Raw genomic sequence first — 20,345 nt, 5'->3', positions numbered from 1 at the left:
AAATTGACTACTTATCCATAAACCGTTTAAATTAGTGTGCTGCTTATACAACCTACCGGTAGCACTAATAGAAAACATGGATAATCAAATTTACTTGTTGTTCAAAAGAATGGTTATGCTTTCAAGCATTTCAGTTCGAAATTGCGCACATGTGGGGCATATTTCCAGCAAAAAAGAAACTGAAAACTACCATAAAGCAATAGTTTTGAAAGTGTCACAAGTGAATGCTATATATCAAATTAAACGGGAGAAGCTGCTGATTCGGATCATAGCACTTCTGTCATCTATTCTTCATTAACACGATCACGAAATCAGATTATATTCTCATAAGGGTGTCAATCATCTAGTGATGTAACTTCTTTCTAAATGGTTAAACTCATGGTGTTACAGCTCAACCCTTGCTACAAAACTGTAGAAATGTCTGAGCAACATAAGCAACAACAGCTACTGATGGCACCCGTGAAGCATGTAACACTCCAGCACACAATTAAAAGCAGCTGAGGTGTGTGGAGAATACTGTGGTAAATGCTTAGCATCTCTTTTCTCTCATGCGGGTGGCAGTTTAAGAATAGGCAATCTACACCCACCTGTTCTGAACTTTGAACTGCTTAAACCACAATTTAGATGAGATTTAACAGACACCAGTGTTTAACCGTATTGTTCGCTCTGTGTCCAAATGGTCCTCTGCTGTTTACATGTCTCTGTTTTGTCTTATAGAGTGCTCCAAAATGGCATTTGCACATGTCCCATATGTAAAGCCCATCAATGGGTTGCTCTGTTTTTCTTTGAAATTGCTTTGTCAGATGTGTGACAGCAAGTTTAAAGAACTGCATACAATATTTCATTTCTTTTGATTGTTCTGTGCTTTTTTATACATGCTGTCTCTTGTTTTACCCAGCTGTACAAGCCTGAGTGTCTGTGTGGGTCTATTCTGCTGGATTTAGCTCACCTCTGAGATTTTGACCACTAGAAGGAGCTGTTAGCAATGGTAAGAGGCTCACCTTGGAATGAATGCTGGCCCGCAGACGCCGAATGTTTCATTACCAGAGATTTACACAGTGCTGCCTTACACATCTCACACTCAGGAGGCAAAGAGACAGACATCAGTCGTCAAGAATGTACATGCTGCTTTGATACATGAAGTTTAGGGCCCTGTTGCCTCTGTATGCATGTTTTTAAAAACTTTACAGCTTAATATATGTCTTTGTGATGTTTAGATTTCATTAAAGTAAGCCTGGCTTGTCTGATTGATGTCATCTTTACACTAACAGCTCCACAGCGCCTGTCTTTCTGGCTCGAATGTCCAGAAAGCTTGCAAAGATGTTTTACTGTTCATTGAATTATGCCTGTTTTCATATTTGTTGCGGAATTTCTTCATGAGTCATCTATGATCTACCATTCTGGACCTGAACTGGGACTGTTTTCCAGTCGTATAAGCTATCAAATTGCCCCAGTTCACTCACAGCATATTTATCCCTGGATATAAAACAAACTTAATGGATGCAGAGTGCAAGTTACTGGAAACGAGCTGGAACTGTAATCCGCTCGCTAATGAGGAGATAAACGGTTGCAAATTACTGGTGTGAACATTACTAACCAGAGTACCATGTGGAAATTTTTATTTTTTTTTACTTTTTTTTTTATTAATTAATGTTCAATTGAATTGAATTATATAATATAAAATTTGTATTAAATATGATTATTTTTTTAAAAGGTTTTATTACAAATTGTAAAACTATAAAACATTTTTTATAAAGATATAGGATATAAATGATATATTTTGTATTATGCTATCACAGTGTCACAACGTGTATAATTTCTTATTTGTTTTATTGATATTAAGAAAGTGTTTTTCTCTAATCAAGATTTTAAAATACAGTTTTCTTATTTAATTATTTAAAAAATACAAATAAAGAAGTATAACAGAAATACAGTTGAAAAAATTGAAAATAAACATACATTTATTTTCAAACTTTTCAAACTATTTTAGTTTTTTTTTTCTGTCTTTAAAATTAAAAGGTTCCCCCACATTTATATTTATGTATACTTAATTTAGTTGATACAAGCAACAGATTAATCCTTATGAAAAGATGTTTCATAAGTGAGGAAACCAAATAAAGCATTTTCAAAAGTTGAAAGCTGGACATTCAAATTTCTTTTAACTAACAACAGCCACTTCCCTAATGACATCATCCTCCAGGAAGTGACAACATTTTGGAGGGAAAGCACCAGCACAGACATCTGTGAGTATGAGCGATGGTTTGCTGGGATGTTTTGTGCTCTTAATTGGTTTGTTGCACTCTAAAACATTCGATTATGTTTAAGTTTATGACAATGTTTCAAAATGCCAAAAATATACTTCAAATTATGCAAACTCTCAATCCCTCAATAAGCAATTTCTTATTTCGATGCTTTAATTCTAGCCATTGTGTAAATAAGTTAATTGTTATATGTTAATCTAATAAGTTTATATGTTTGTACAATACTTGATGAGTATCTTGTTGCACAAGTTAGTTGATGTGTGTGTATATTTCTAGATAAAACAACAAAAACAAAACACATGACACAGATTAACTTTATCGCCCCCTAGAGTACTGAAGGTTACGTTTGTGTACTTGGTAAAGTATGCTTCTGCCTAACATCTAAGTGTAAATCCATAACATCGATACTATTTTTGCTTAATGGATTCCTAATATATGTTTTGCCGTGTTTTTTTATTTTTTATTTCATTTTGTTTTTTGCATTTGTGACATAGTAATCTGTAATGTCCAGAACTGTTCCAATGTTCTGTCAGTGATAGCAAAAGTAGCATGTTATGCCATCTCAGTCGCATTTTAATTGTGTTGTCCGGTCCTTTGAATATTTACAACGCTTGAAAAAGTTTCTCCGTTTGTGAAAGCAGTCGCCCACATGGTGAAAAATCGATGGAAAAATGCTGTCAGAGGAAGAAAGGTGTCCATGTACAAATATTATGAGTAGGATGTGGTCTGGGAACACCAGTGTAGGAATTTCTCGCTCTCCATCGTGTCTGAAAAACGCCTTAATTGGAAAATGAATGTCTCCCATCATGTAATGTCTTCATCTGTCTTTTATTCAGTCAGCCTTGTGGGTATTGCACTGTTTACACAAACTAATGATTTCAAGCATTAACATACATGTATGTTAATATGTGGCTGTGAGATTGTACAATAGTGTTGTTTGTGTGTGAGTGTGATTACTGGAAAACAGCCTTAAGCCTTCAGGTATATCTAGCCATTTCAATTGAGTAATATCTGTGCCACCGGCATCATTAAACCGAAATGCAAAAACGTTTGTTCTGCACAGTGTCCTCTATTATCCCTCGGTTGGTCAAACAGATAGTACAGCCCCAGGTTGAGATGTTCTAAGTTTGTCTTTATGTTTAGCTCTACAAAAATGTTTGTTTGTAGACATGAGGCAGTTTGTGTCCAGATGTGTCAGGATTGGCCAGTAGTACTGGCCCCAATTATCCATCTTTTTGTAGTTCACCTCAGCCTAATTCCCAGGATTACATGGCTTGCCTGTTGAATAGAAGCAGCATCAGAGAGACAATGAGGCTTCTGGATGCCTTAAACACACACAGCTAATTCATTTCTAAAGCTCTCCCTTATGTTCAGCCAACTAGTGTAGTGAAAGAGCGTATTAAAGTATAGTAAATGAAAGCAAAGTGTCGAGTTGAATGTTTCAAATAGCTTTTGTGGAAATAAAATATCAAAATATGAGTGAATCAGTCTTCCATTTTCATTCGGTGTAAGATATATTTACGTGAAATTAAACAAACTGCTTATTCTGACCTGCATTTATTAAAAATGTATAAAAGAAAATAGTTTTTAATATAATTAAATACTTCTTGCTGACAAATGGCTAAAACGATTTGATTTATAGTTCATTTCTTATTTTTTCCTTCTCTGAAAACACTTGCATTGGATCCTACAATTGATTTTGATCAACATAATCTTTTCCTCTCAACCATCATTTGACAAAATATTAGAGTACATGCAAGTTGAAAGTGGCATGAGAAAAATATCATCAATTAAATGCAAAATCAATAATACACTCTGTTCGTCTTTCATTTGCATTTCTGAAGTCCGCAGGGATGTTTGGCGGAGGGATTGTGCACATACTTGGAGGTCAAAACCGTGGTTTTTGCTGGCACAAAATATTCCTCCAGACAACGCATGTAGAATTTGTTCTCAGCTAACCCACGTTTCCTGACCTTAAAAACAGAAGAGGGTTGACTAAAAACATTCCTGACTGAAGATTATCCTACTTATAAAATGCCTGAGAGGACATTTTTTTTAAGGGACATTACAAGACGGAGAGTACTAACTAGGCCCAAAGAATTTACAAACGTTTCTGGAAAAAAATTGTGAAATCTATAGAACAGGTTTTAGACTTGGTTAAATATGCTTAAAATTATACTACCGTTTCAGGTAAGTAAGGTTTATTTCTTTATTTTTTCGGTGACTAAAATATTACTTTTATATGGCAAAAATGACAGTAAAGACATTAACTGTTACTTTTTTTTCCAAATCAGTTCTGTTCTTTTGAGTTTCTGTACAACCCTTTCCATAAAAAAATTAAAAATAAATATTAAGCAGCACAACTAATAACAATTGTTTCTTAAGCAGAGATATTAAAATAATTTCTGAAAGATCATTTGACACTGAAGACTGGAGTAATGAGTCTGAAAATTCAGCTTTGATATCACATACATAAATTACACTTATATAAAAAATATATTAAAATAGAAAAAAATGCAGTAATGTTTCACAATATTATTATTTGTGTAACTATTATCATGTATTTTTGTTCGAATAAATACATCCTTGGTGAGCACAAGATACTTCTTTCAAAAACATTAACTTTAGGAACATTCTTATTGCTGGCAAAATGCCTCGAATTGGATTTTGTTTTCTCATTTAATTCATTGGTCAGTATTTTATGTTTACTGTAATTGTGTATTCTCATTTTGTCTTTTTATATTTAGATTTATTTTGTTGTAATTCAACAAAAAAGAAGCAATAAAATAAAAATCTTAGAGAATTCTATAGAATCAATAATGATTTAATATCTTAAATGTAATATTTGGAATAAATTGATTTATTGTTTTGAATTCTAAAATAATATAGAATTATTAGCCATATATGGGCAATAATTTTAATACTGGTTCATCAGTTATATGGGCTAATGAGCTGTTCATTGAATATTGGTATATTTTATCATAATAAGATTTTTTGTGCCACATTCTGCTCATCTTGAGTCTTTCTTTCCCTTAGGAGGAACCAACATTCCTCCATCCTTTCAGACTGCTGCCTGGCCCGCACAAACCAATGCATGTTTGACATGCTCTGCTGTCCTTCATAATTTCGTCACTATTTAAGTGCAACTGCTTTTTCTTCTTCCAGCAATCTGTCTTCTCTGACAATACTCCACCAAAGATATGCGCCATGCACACGCTACAATGGACGTATTGTTGGAGTCTTGCGTTTATCCATTCAGAAAGGTGGCTGGATGCTGACCACAATGAGGCCACGGCAGTGGTCGAACACGACAGCCATTCGTAGGGGAATCTGGTCTGGTTCTTGGTTTTTTTTAGTTTACGACCGGTCGGTGGGTAAGAATTGTGATTTGGTCGTGGATCCCAACTGCGTCTATGGTTCTGCAGAGACTCTCAGGAGAGGACATGGAGGCTTTGCAGAGCATATAATTATGTTGCAAATTTTCCTGTGGTAAGAAGGATGTTTATCAAGGGCCCTCATTTTCGAACCCGCATACTACAGGCTCCCGTCTCTGCAAAGGGTTAAGGCAAATTCTTGACCAAACTTTGTCAACCATAAACCTGGCAGTGACCTGTTTCTCTGCCTAGCTTGTCTTAATGCAACACTCATGTGTAATTATAAAGGCAAATCATTCTGCGAAAGCACTGATAAGCAAGCTAACATTAAGGCCACTTAAATGCACTCATTTCTCAATGGTTCTATCTCAGCCGTGGAGAAAGTTCACTTAGCATGAGATTTTATTTGGAAGAGGATATGGTTTCTCTCATTACCATTTTTATTGTCCAATTTTAGTATGCTGTTAGGGTTGCCAGCCAGGTTGGAAACAGAGAAATACAGTCAAGGAGATCATGCTTCAAGCACTTCAAGGTAATATATGTGCAAATTCAGCATGGTGAACAAAATGTTTTGGTTTCCAAATCAGCTCATGGGGAAGATGTCTCAGTGCTACTGTCAAAGCTGTTTGTTGTTTTTGCAACTTAAGCAATATGGCAACCCGACTATCCAAGTTTCAAGATATTAAACCTCACATCTGAGTGTTTAAGTTAACATGAAATCAGTGATACCAGATATTATGTTGTAAGCCATTTTAAGATGGACTAGAAGACCTCAGTTCAGTAGGTTTAACTACAGTTAGTCTCCCAAACTGCAAACCAACCTGGCCAAGGTAGGGACTAGTTAAGACCTGCATATAAATTTGGGTTAGTTTTAATATGGCTTCTTCAGACAGATTTAAGGCATCCAGAGCAACTTTCAAAAGATGTTTCACCCTCACAACAAACTTTTACTTTTTTTTTTTTTGATCTTATCAGAAGTTTAAGTGAATTTTGCAGCCAGTTTAAACAGTTACTGCTATTCAGGCTTTCATGTGAGCAGATAAAGAGCTTGAATGCCTGGAAAATACATAGCCAAAATGAACATGTGCTGCAGAGATATCTCTCCTTGAGACGGTTAAAAGCTCAGCTAACAGCCCCATTCAGAAAACAGGCGTTTAGTTCGGCCCTGAATGGGCTTTCAGAGATTTTGAAGGCACAGATTTTATCTGGCTTCCCTGTTGATGTCTGTTGGTTGCTTTTGCCCTCTTCCCACCAGGAGAATGTGTAAGCTTTGGGAAGCTCCTATAGGGGTACCACCTACAGTAGGAAGGGAGCTTTTGTAATCATTGACTGTAGCCATAGTCACTGGTGTTTGTCACTGAGGTCTTTGTGCCAATGTATTTTGGCATGCTTTTGTATTAATTTATCCGTGTCCATGGCGACAAGTTTTTGTTACTATGGCAATAGCAGACAGGATTTATATATTTCTGACAAATCAGGTTCCAATGGGCTGCAGAGAAACGAACTCTGAATGCACTTTCCTCTCTTTCATCATCTTCAAGTGACGTCTTTATTGTGATCAATGCCATTGCTTGTCATTTATATGATTACTAAAATTGCAGCATAATTTTATTCTCAGCTGATGCATATTGCACAGTAAAGGTGCGTTTTCATCAGCAAATGTTAATGTCATCAAATCTTTACTCAGAATTTTGTTAATTAGATATTCATCAGGAGAAATATATATTCTAGTCAATTTTTGGTCTTAAATCTGTAAAATAGTAAGTACTTACCTTTAGGCAGGCATACGTTTTGATAAGTCTGCACTCATTTCTAAAATTTTTGCATGCAAAATAATATTTAATATTATATAGTTTTACTTTTGTTTAAATTGATTTTCTCCACCAAAGCAGCTCAGAAAATGCAAGAGGTTCGGCAGATTCTTTCTGGCTTAGTTCCCTCACAGTCAGTGCCAGCTCTGAAGTTCAACTGAGCAACAATTTATATATTTGGCCCATTCGAATAGCACGAGTGCTTTAGCTGTGCTTTACATTTAGGAGGTATTGTTAACAAATAGAATGTCAAATTCTATTTGCTCTGTTTTTCTGTCATTACTTCTACAGTAGGTGCCAAAACATCTGGAATACTAAGATCAAATCGTTTGAGGTTATATATCCCTGCTCTTTGGGCTGCTTCTGAAATTTACAAAGCTCGGAGAGTTCATCAGTAGCATATTGTGCATGATTTATGGCATGTGAAGGATAATTCCTCCCATCTTCTGTTTATGCGGTCCTACTGAAAACTAAATTTGAAGTAACGTTCACCTTGAAAGAAATGAGACTGTATTGGCATGCTGTGCTGGAAAACCTGACATATGATCAGTATTCTTGTGAGTGGAAAGCAACATCTGTCTGTCAGTTGTACGTTGGAAGGAAAAGCATGATAGAATGTAATGCCCTGGCTTAAGATATTGACTATTAGCTGAATGTAATGACACTTAAATGATTTAAATCATCCCAATAGTATAATCATATCAGTTTCTCTGTCTTGGGACACAAATTATGAGACTTTGGGAATGCACAAAAAAGATCTCTTCATTAAAAAAGCTAATTTTGATTAATTGATCCTTCGCTAAGCAATCGTCATTTTTGCTAACTCCGATAAGCTAATATAAACAATTGTTTAAAAAATTAGTTTAAGTGGTCAAAGAATGACGAAAGCTAAATTTGTAAGTATTGAATGTGTTTCTTGTTTGAAAGTAGTAATAATCATAAAAGCTTTGATAGATAGATTGGCGTTTCTCTTCCTGTCATTCCAATTCCAATCAAATTCCAACTCCATTTCCTGTGGGGTGTGGCCAACTCACATTCCATCTTCCGAAGCCAACCCTGCAACTATGCAGTAGACTAAGCATTACAAAAAGTTTGTCTGCTAGTAAAGCAGACGGCAACAGTTGTTAAGGCTGGGCCGGTCAGTAACGTTTTTGAGGCGCGGCACAGTGAAGGGTCAATTGTTTTATATAAATGTCTCATTTGGGATAAAAATCTAAACAATCTTGTCTAACGTGTCTTTTCAGAACTCTTTATCATTTAGCCTTGGCCATGCGAGCATCGCCTGGACCTTGCAATTCCTATATTGCACAAGAAACTTTATAAATCCTAAACACTATCGCCTACAAAAGGCTCAATTTGCAACAGGGTGCAAACAAAACATCCCAGAAAATATACATGGTCCATGTGGTCACAGCTCATGTGTTGATGTTACTGAGTCAGGACTGCTTCAGTATGCTTGGATTGTCTTGGATTGTTTACAGCGCATCTGTTCTCTCTCAGAGCTGAGCTGTTGTGAAAGATTTATGGTGCAGATCTGACATTAGCTAAGCTTGTGATGAGTTGCCATGGAGATTCCAATTAGTGGTTCCACATCATCTTGCCTCAGATATGGTAAGATAATGGATGTCGTCCACAGTGAAATCACTGTAGGCCCTCGTGTTCTCTCCAAGTATTACTACATTTTTTAAAAGTGAGCTTCAGAATAAATGTGTCCATTGCATGTAATTGTATGCATGCAGCGATGATATCAATAAGGCCAAGCCAAAATCAAGAGCAATTTATCTTCATATTCCCTTTTTGTCATTTTCACTTACTTTCTCACAGCAATGCACACGAGTAGCCATTAATTTTCTCTGTAAGCAGAGCAATCGCTTAACTAGATCTTCATTTCCGAAAGGAAACACTGGTGTTTGCAAGACAGCAAGTGAATAGAGCTAAACAGTCTATTCTAACCAGCCAAGCTTTGACCACTTATTTCTGTGTGTAAATATTATGCCGACGCCAGCGCTATAGGCTAAAATTTGTGAAGGAGAATTATTACCTTCAAACAAAGCAAAGTTTGAATGCGGTCTGTACATTAAGCTTTAAATTTGACTTAACAGCAGAAACATGTGGTAAGGGCAAAGAGGGAGTTTTGAAAGAAATATACACAGTGAGTGTAGTTTCCTCAAGCAAAACTCAGTGCTAGTGAACTGAATGCATAGTTTAACCTGGCCCAGCCTGACAGACATGAAGACAGGTATCATGTCTTTTGGCAAGGGATATTACAAGATTTCGGTGGTTGTCGAAAGCAAAAATGCTAAGAAATGCATCATACTTTGTGAGAAAAAATATTGGATCAGTATTGGGTTTCATTCAGAAAATATGACGCAGTGCAGTGGTTTTTAAACGATAAACTCAGTTCATAAGTAATATTTTGCATGTTGTTGATTAACACACACACACACACACACACACATCATCTAAGAACGGCTAGAAATTAGAATTGAGAAATGTTAACGTGCAACAATGAGTGTATTAATTTCTTTATTTTATGAGTGATGAGTCAATTATATAGTTTTAAGGTAATTCAAATTTTGGGCTTTGTTCCTAAGCTGGAGTATTCTTCTAAGTGTAAGATTATCTGTTCATATTTAATTCTGCCACCTTATCAATATTTAGCAATTCATTGCACCAGACCAGAGTAACTTGTGGTGTTACTGCTGTTACACAAAAATAATAGCTTGTCTACTTTTACAGTACACTAATTGCAGGGATGGTCAACTTAAGGCTTAAGTTCCTTGATCAAAGAGCAGGATTGTGTTGTCAGTAAGAGCAGGTTTTGCTTTATCCCTACTATGATTGATATGAAAGGTTTTGTCAGCAGCTCAGAACCTTAACTAATTTGCTATGGACACTAAACACCTTAGTTCTAATGACCTATATTCTTCATGGTTAATTAAACTCTTGGACGGCCTCTTTGAGAAAGGCCTTGTTGCAATAGCTTCATCTCTCATGGGCCACTTGGAATTGACAAATACATTTTGGACCAGAGAACAGAAAACTACATTTCTCAAAGATCTGGCTTTCATAAAGTCTCTGTCATATTACCAGCATGACTTGCCATTCCAAAGCTCTTGCCACAGTTTCTCTTATTAACTCGGCCCGTGCAACAGCCATGTGTCTTTTTGTATTAGACGGGTGTCAGTGTACCCACATGTCAGCACTGAATGTCATAGAGCGTTAGCCGAGCCTCACGCCTGACCTCAACATGTGACCATTAACCCTAGAGTCACATAACCTTGCAGTTATTTAAAAGGCCATGACAGAGGGGCCCTAATGCCGTTTGCCACTCCTGACCCCTCACCTTGCAAAACACTTGCTCAGTCTTATAATAAACATTAGGGCCCGTGCAGCTGGTTACCTGCGGGACATCTGCTTCTGAAGGCTGTCAATAGCTTTTGAGCTTTGGAGACTTTAAGAGGCTGTTGGAATTCATTAACAAAGCTGAATGCATTGATTGTGTATTGTGAGCAGTAGTGTTTGGGGAGTGGCTGACTGAAATGTGGAAATGGTAATCATTTGAACTACTTTTTTTTTTTTTTTTGTAGCGTGACTAGTTTAACTTTCAAAATAGAGCTTGTACAGTATTGAGCAACTTTTGGTTTAGTGTGAGTAGCATGCATCTTTACAACTGGGTGATAATGAGGTAATAATCAAATACACTCTTTGTTGTGTGCCTCTGTGCCTCTTTCATTAACATGCTTTTTGAAATAGTAGCTACGTTTACATTTACCAAAATAATCTGTTCATAATTGGATTGAACTGCAAAGCCTTAATGTAAACATCTCAGTCGTCTAAACTGAGGTCAAACCAAATAAAATTATGGATTGAAAGTGGTGTAAACCTTAAATATTCAGATCAAAAAAAAAAAATAAATTGATACAATTTGAATAATTTGAATTAAAAAATTGCTTCCATACAAATAATGCCTAAAACATTAACAACTGAAATGTAAACACTTCCTTTCTTTTTTTCATGTCATAAAGAATTAAAACTCATGTTGCTATTCATGTGTGCAAACATATTTTGTGATCATAGCTACAGATGGGAAGGACAAAGACTGTATAATTGATGTACCTAGTCGCCAATTATTTGTGTAAAGTGTGCACTAACATGTCAGATGTTTAAACGTGTGTTGTGTATCAAGTCATCATCATTTTGAATACAGATGCTTCTCATGAAAATAAACACAATGGCTGTTACAATATCAAGAGCTGTTGCTCATAGAAGCCTGGCTCTGTTTTTTGAAAAGAGATGAAAAGCAGGTTCGGTCTCTGACAGCAATAAACAATCTCTGGCTTCATGACTAAAAGAGCAAATGTGGTAGTTGAGCTGCACCGCTTCAGTATTTCGTGACTGGAGAAGCTTCAACATCACTGGAGATGCAATAGAGGCTTAAAGATTCAGTAATGTTTATCATCAGATGATTCTTTGAGGGGAACCGTTTAATGCTTGAAGGTCATAAGATGCAGCTTCCGTGTTCATTGATGTCCGTTTTTTCTCAGAAGTGGACTTCTGGCTCCAGATGCACATGTGTGCCGGGCATAGTGTCTTGAAAAATCATCCTGGCCTCGTGAATATCCTCGGCCAAGCTTCACTCGTCAGATTCAGTGTGCCGCATTATGGATGGATGTCTCCGCTCGAGGGAGCCGATGGGAAACTGGCCATGACACGGTGAGATGAGTCACCGAGGAAAGCGCTGAGTCCCTCATTTTCGCCTTTAAAGTGTGAAGGATGAGAATCATTCTGACTGTAAAATGAGTCAGCAAAGCATTAAACTAAACCGCAATGTTTCCCTGTCACATCTTATGTGTGATTTTCATTTATTTTATGCAAACGCAAGCTTTGAATACTGGGAAAAAATAATGTTTTTCAGTGATCAGCTTTGCACTTGCGAATATTAGCCATTTGGGAGTTCATTGGTTTGCCAAAAGCTTTGATTTAAATATGAAGCAATAACTAATGGTAGCAAATCAATCCAAATCATTTCACTAAAATCATAATAAATGCTTCTGTCATGATACAATTCCCCTGGTAAGGAAAGTTTTTGGGCCAATCATAATCTGATCTGTTCCCACTGCAGAAGAAACCAGCTGAAACCAGCATGTGTTTCTGTGTTTAGCCAATGAAGCTGATTGCAGTGTTTTTATGGATGCATGATAATGCCTTACTAGTTAAGTTAGTTAAAAAACTCGGTACATGGTTCAGAACAACCCATGCTTTGGCAAATGCAGCAGTATTTTTTAAAGACACCATGTTAATTTTAGAATTAAAAATGCATGTTTATTTATATAGATAATTTATGTAGATATTACATATCACTCTTGGTTTATTTTGATATTTTAGTGTTGAAAAGTGTACCACTTGTTCAATTACTGTAATTCACTTCAATCTATGTGAATATACTGTATGCATAGGGTTCTGTGGATGAGGCCCATAGAGCCTCACTGAGAGTTAGATGTTCATTTGTCAAGAGGCTGTAGTCACATCATTTTGTGCTACCCAACTATCTGAGAGCATCAAAAAGTTGTAATTTTTTGAAGTGTTTTTCTTTAATTGCTAATGTGACCTTTTCAAAGCATAGACTGAACTAAATTAAACATTGATTTTATATATTATATTATATTATCCTTTTTTATCTCCTAAAACACATCTATATATGAGTGGAAATTTTGCCATTGCCATCAATCTTCAAGTGTTCTTGTGTTTTGATTTTAGGATCCGTTATGCTCATCACTGAGTAATTGTCATTATTTGTAGCCCTCAAGCACAGCTTAAGTTCTTCCAGAGTTTTTATTGATGTGGATCCCCTTGATGTTGATTTGTACAGGATGAAATAATAATCAGGTAGGCCAAGAAAATGACAACACTGAAACATACCCCATCACCCATTATGATGCTAGTCAGAGGAAACCTAAGACCGCCAGTGGTTCTGGTGTTACCTCTGAAGACTGGACAAATTTTCTTGTTCCAGAACAATGATGTAGAAAACATATATAAGCTTAAGCACGTTTTGAGAAGGAAAGGTTTATTGAGAGATCATAAATAAGACTTTTTTGTGGTTATTTGTTGATCCAACAATCTCATTGATTGCTGGTTTGAATTCTGCCTTTGGCCCATTCAGTCGCCCATTTGCCATCTGCTTGAGAAAGAATCCTCACACATTCCCAAACACGTGCCACTGATCTGTCTATCCACTGGTGCAGAAGTACTTTGTCTAACATATTCGCTGAGAGGGCTCCATTTCAATAAGCTCAGGATCTATATTAAGTTATTAAGAACAAAACTGGAATGGCAGGCAACTTAGATAATTATAGACCTATAGCTTTAGCTAGTATCTTGTCTAAAGTGCCAGAAATAAATCTTGCTGGATAGGTTAAATGTGTTTATTACTTCTACATACAACCAGATTGGATTTAAGGCTAAACATGGCACTGATATTTGCATCTATGCATTAAAGGAAATTGTAAAAAAAGTATTGAGACAAAAACTCATCAGTCTTTGTGCTTCATTGATGCATCTAAAGCCTGTGATCGAGTTAATCATGCAAAGTTATTTTCTAAAATGAGACAAAAAGGTATTCCAGAATATATTGTGAGAATCCTGGCTAATTGAATGCCCACCAGATGATGCGAGTAAAATAGGGCAATAAAGTCTCTGCCCCTTTTGGGGATAGTAATGGCGTGAGACAAGGGGGGATTTTGTCCCCAATTTTGTTTAATCTTTACATGGATAATCTATCTGAATGTTTGAATGCTTGCAAAACTGGGTGTATGAGTGGGAATATTCTAGTTAATCATATTATGTATGCAGATGATCTTGTGGTGTTAAGTCCTAGCAGTCCTGGTCTTCAACAGCTTTTAAATATGTGTTCAGATTCTGGCCCACAACATGATATCTTATATAATCCTAAAAATAGTGAGGTTATGATTTGCAGAACTAAGGAGGATAAAAGTATTAAATTTCCAGTCTTCAAGTTGTCTAATAAGAGTCTTACTGTGACTGTGAAAGTAAAATACCTTGGACATTTCATCACAGAATGCATGACAGATGATGAGGATATTGAAAGACAATGGCTTATGATGTATATGCAGGCGAATATACTTTTACGTAAGTTTAGTTTCTGTTTGGATGAGGTGAAGGTGTCACTTTTTAAAGCATATTGTACAACACTTTATACTGCTCATCTGTGGTTCAATAGAACCTCTAGTTTACAGAAGCTGCAGGTAGCTTAGAATGACGCAATGAGAACTGTACTAATGAGACCTAGATGGCATAGTGCAAGTGAAATGTTTGTGAGTGCTAGAGTAATCACTTTTAAAGCACTGTTACGAAATCTTGTGTATAGATTTATCTGCTGGCTAAATGATTCGAAAAAAAAAAAGAGATTATTGTGGGTCTATCAAATATAAGGGTTAGTACTACACGGTATCAGTCAAAGCTGTGGAGACATTGGTATTGTTGCATTTTGTAACATTTTATTGTGTGTGGTAGATGTTGTGGGTTGTATTTGTTGTCTTATTGTCTTGGTTTTTTGTTTGTTTGTTTTTTTTTATTTGGACCTTGAATCTGTAATAAAAGATTGATTGATTGATTGATATATCTCTGATGAGTGAAATGTACGAACTAAACAAAACAAACTTTAGCGAAGGTAGAGAAACTGAGAAAATAGTGTGTTGGAGAGCGTTAAAGGTGGGTAGGTCTGAGCCAAGGCCTTCATTGTAACCCAAGTAGTGGGTATGTGGGTGCACTCTCCAGGTTTTGGGCAAGCTGCAAGCTAAAACACGTCAGGATATAATCTCTTGCATTGGCTGCACGGTGAAGGAAGCTGTGAAGATAAACAGACACGTCAGTTACAACACTGGCCAAGTGTACTTTTTTCCACCTCCGTTGAAGTTGGGAGACATCTCTGTGTCAGACCTACTGTACAGCACGTGAAATGTGAATGCTGATCGTGATGGCAATCATGTATCAGATAAGGCCGTTGGGTTGAGACATGTAGCTGGTGAGCAAGAATTTGCACCTTTAAGTCAGCTTTCTTCATGTGTCATTCAAGGCTGCCTGAGAACTATGGGTTTTTGATTTTCATTTGATTTGGGAACCATCAAATATGACCCCTCCCCCATTGTATTGATCAAATATGCAGTGCTTTACAGCTGCATAGAGGGATTGAGTGGGTGGAATATCTTTCTGATCGTTTCCAGAGCATTTGGCACTTTGTGATGGATATCTTTGTGAGCACCATATCTGTCTTTGTAACTGTCATACTCTGTTGAGGAGAAAATGCTGCATGTGGTTTAGAGTCTTCTGAGCAATTTTTTTTTTACAATTTACAAAATTAAAACTATTTTATTCTATTGACAGCAATTATTTTCAAACAAATATGTGCATATATTTGTATATGTATGTGTATGTAATTATATATATATATATATATATATATATATATATATATATATATATATATATATATATATATATATATATATATATAATTATATATATATATATATATATATATATATATATATATATATATAATTATATATATAATTTTTATTATCCAAAAAAAAAAATACTAATAATAATTTAGCATTTTAAATATGAAATTATCTTTATATATTACTAAGGGTCTCCTTTGCATAATCGTTTTTGTGGGACCTTGCTACCAAAAGGTTTTAAAACTTCTGACTAAACCATCAAGACTTACTTGGTCAGAGTAGAATACCACTTAAACAATAGCTAAACCAGTGCCAAATCAGTACTAACTAGCATTAACCATTCTGAAAATTTAGTCTAAGCTGGTCTTTTCAGCAGAGTAGGCAAAATCCCAGAGTGATAGGAGCAGTGATTCTGTTTGCTTTGGCATCTGCATGTTATATGTCAGTCAGCTATGTCTACCGAGCATTTATTTGTTGGCCTTGGCTAATGCTGCCCTGACAGGCAAGGGGATATTTCTGTTATTTTCTTTCTTCCTGAACTCAGATGCCTCAGGATTGGGTTTCCAGAGATGGCTGTGCTGACAAACCATTGTCAATGGTACGATGCCACAATCACATTATAAATGCAGAGAACATTAGTCCTTTTGTGTCCAAGAAGGTTTGGAGACAGTAGTTGAGAGGTGCATATTTATCTTCCATTTCATTCTTCTTGAAACCAAAGCACCTCAAATAGACACCTAGCTATATTATATCAGCTCCTTCAATCTTGACAAAATCCAGTCATTGCTAAAGGCGTCTGACAAGCTAATGTTTATTACTAGAGACTGCAGACCTCCACTGAAAAGTAGACGTTAAACTTTTGATAATCCCAAAGAGTGGCTTCGGTAGTCAGCTCTGCTTGACCCAAGTGAGACATAATGTCTGTGGAGGTTCATAAATGGGTTTACCAAAGAGTTTTGGGGACATACGGGAAAAGTGCAGTGTTTTTGGCATTAGATTTGATGCCAGGGTCATGACTAACCTTCCCACACCTGACCTGTAATGAGTCATGGACGAAACTGGGGAACAGTCATGGAAATATCAGTGTGTCTGTGTCTTGATGGCGTAGCTGGTCGTTGAAAAAAAAAAAAAAAAAAAACACTTGTGTTTTTCTCTGAGGATGAAAGCCAATCTGACTCTTCTTTGTTATTGTTTAAGAAGAGGGAGTGTGTTCACTGTGATGATATAAAGCTTGAATGGTGTTGTATTTAATCATGATCACACCAAGGGTCCACCCTTCGCCTCCCCAAAGACAACATATGAGGAGCACAGTTTGAGGGCCAACATTTCAACCTTTCTTTTAACATTAAAAACAACCACAAAACATCCTCTAAAAAGGAGAAGGGGGGAACAATGACAACTATGAATGATTTGGATAGGCTAACATTTTAGTATTGTGGGTTCTTTCATATAAAGCTCAAAATAATAACAATTAGTCATTCATAATGGCGGCATCATTAGCTTTGTAGAAGCCTGCTCAAATTATTTCAGCTTGCACTGTATTTCTCAGCAGGGTTGCAATCCGACACCAAACAGTAAGCCATCTCTTGTTGTAAATGTTTAGCGATTTGAAATTACAAATTGTATGTTTCAAATGTTACAACCCTGCTGAGTCAGTGTTTGCCTTTTCTGACCTTGCCCTCAGTGGATATTGAGTGATTCAGGCTATACAGTCAGCAAACAATTTTAGTTAATCAAAGCCAGACTATAACTTACAGGCTAAACAAACTAGCCATGCTTTTCTGTTCAGGATGGGTATAAGCTATCAAATTCATACAGTTTGCTAAACAGTATGGAAATATTAGCAATATATTTGTTATTACGATTGCTAGATATGTATATGTGTGTGTTTGCGTGTGTGGCCCTGGACCACAAAACCAGTCTGTACCAGTAGCATGGGTATATTTGTAGCAATGGTCAAAATTATAGATTTTTATTTTAGAATGTTAGGCAAAGATTATGTTCCATGAATAGGTTTTGTAATTTTAATTTTCCTTCTGTGTATGTATGTATGTATATGTATATGTATATATATATATATATCTCAACAACTATTTTTTTTAATCCCCCCCATTGCTAACTGCTTCATTTGAACAACTTTAATTAAATTTTTTTTCTAGCTTGATTTCTTTCTTTCTTTCTTTTTTCACCCTCAGATTCCAGATATTCAAATAGTTTTATCTATGCCAGATATTGTCCTATCATAACAAACCATTCATCAATGGAAAGCTTATTTATTAATCTTTCAGATAATGTATACATCTCCGGGTGTGTGATCATGGTGTGTGTGTGTGTGTGTGTGTGCGCACGTGCGTGTGTGTGTGCGTGTGTGTGTGTTTGCACATTGGATGGGTTAAATGCAGAGCACAAATTATGGGAGTATGGGTCACCATGCTTGGCTGTATGTCACATCACTTCCACTTTTTTATAATATAAAAAGGCTGTATATAATACTAGTGTGGAGATGAGTTTACCTGTTTGGTGTGATGACATTTAATGTCCCAACAACTTCTTTAGTCTCATTTAGCCTCTTGTTAGCAATCAACTTATTAAAAATCTAAAAAGTCAGTCTGATATTTTTAATGTTATAAAACATATCTTGAGCTTGTTTTAACCACATGCCTTATTTTAAGTTTTTAACTAAAAACCCATTCAACAAATCCACTGACTATGGGATAATGGAACAGTAAGTGCAAAGATGCTAACTCACTTTTTGATTGGGCAAACTGTAATGATAATAATAATAATAATAATAATAATAATAATAATAATAATAATAATAATACTTTTCCTTTCCCAAGATGATAACTGGATGTTAGGTTGTGCATATCCATGTTTGTTTCTTATAGAACAAAAAATATGAATTACTTATTTATTCGTAATATATATATATATATATATATATATATATATATATATATATATATATATATATATATATATATATATAATGTATATATATATATATAATGTATGTGTGTGTTCTTAGTAAGCTATAGTATGCCATTCTGAACATAGCCTGAGACTAAGCCTACCTGCATCCTCATACATGTTTTGTATTCATTTTCAACGTTTTCCCTTGGTTATTACATAAGCCCGGGGTCAGGTGACAGGAGCTCCTTATTTGGAAGCAAATTCTCCTGATTGCAGACAAGAAATTCCCCTGCTTCACAATTTTGGTTTGGTTTTGTGCGATTATCCAGAGTAGTTAGTTCTGTTTTGCAACTAGGTAACCTCCCTGTCAACCCATTAGTCATGATGTGCTAGGAACATATTAGTAGGTCTTTTTTCTACCTCTCTGATTGAATGTACTTGATGGCGCACAATTGTGATGAGCAAAATTATGGGAGACATGAGTGGACAACCATGGTGGGCTTCCTCATGTCTCAGCATTTGCCAGCGCAGATAGAGCAGCTTCACTCTGATCAAGCACATGACATCACTGCTTGTCCCTGGTGGAGAGAGGTATGCAGAATAGACGTTTACAAGGAGAAGCAGTTTGCGTTGTGGTCCAACTACGATCAGTAATGGAAGAGTTCTCAGTCACACAGGGCCAAACCACACAGCATCAAAATAATTTGCTAAAATGATTTAGATCAGACCACATCATGTGCAAATTAATCTTTTACATCATCCGGACAGCTTCCAGTTAATCACCAAAGAGTTGTGTAAAAAAAAAAAAAAAAAGCATTATGCATCGATGAGCGCATTTTAAGTCACTACAGATCAAACTGACAGAATGGAAACTAGGGCCTGTTTAAACCTTTACATCTTAATTTACTTTTATTTTTTATTTTTTTTTGTGCTTATCTGATATTAAGTTCTATCCATTTTAGTATTGTTGATTAATGGGGAAAAGTTCACACAAAAATGAAATTAAAAGTTTAAAATGTCCTCACACTCATCCATCCAAATTGTAGATTAATTTGTTTCTTCAGTGCAACAGATTGGGAGAAATTTAGCATTACATCACTTGCTCACCATTTGATCCTCTGTAGTGAATGCACCACTCAACACCAATCCAGTCCATCAGTTAATATCTTGTGAAGCAAAAGCTGTGTGTTTGTCCATCATCAGAGTGTTTGGACTTTAAACCACTGCTCCTCGCCAAAATACAAATTCATAATTCATAATAATGTTTCCTCCAAATGTCTATATCCTGTTGTCCTCTCACATCAAAATCAGCAAAATCTACATTTATTTAGAACTGGTTTGGACAGTTTTCACTTGTAACAGTACTTGCTCTGTGCATATTTCTCTCCTGATTCATATGAGATTCTTTTCCACTGCCGGAAGCAACATTGTGGATAAAGGACTAAATACAGGAATTGACTGAAGCAATAATTAGGGATTCATTTACTACAATCATGCAGCTTT

The sequence above is a fragment of the Carassius auratus genome, chromosome 9 (assembly GCF_003368295.1).
Source record: "Carassius auratus strain Wakin chromosome 9, ASM336829v1, whole genome shotgun sequence".
NCBI classification, from domain to species: domain Eukaryota; kingdom Metazoa; phylum Chordata; class Actinopteri; order Cypriniformes; family Cyprinidae; genus Carassius; species Carassius auratus.
The sequence above is the reverse complement of the archived record's forward strand: the minus strand, read 5'-3'. Positions refer to the sequence as shown.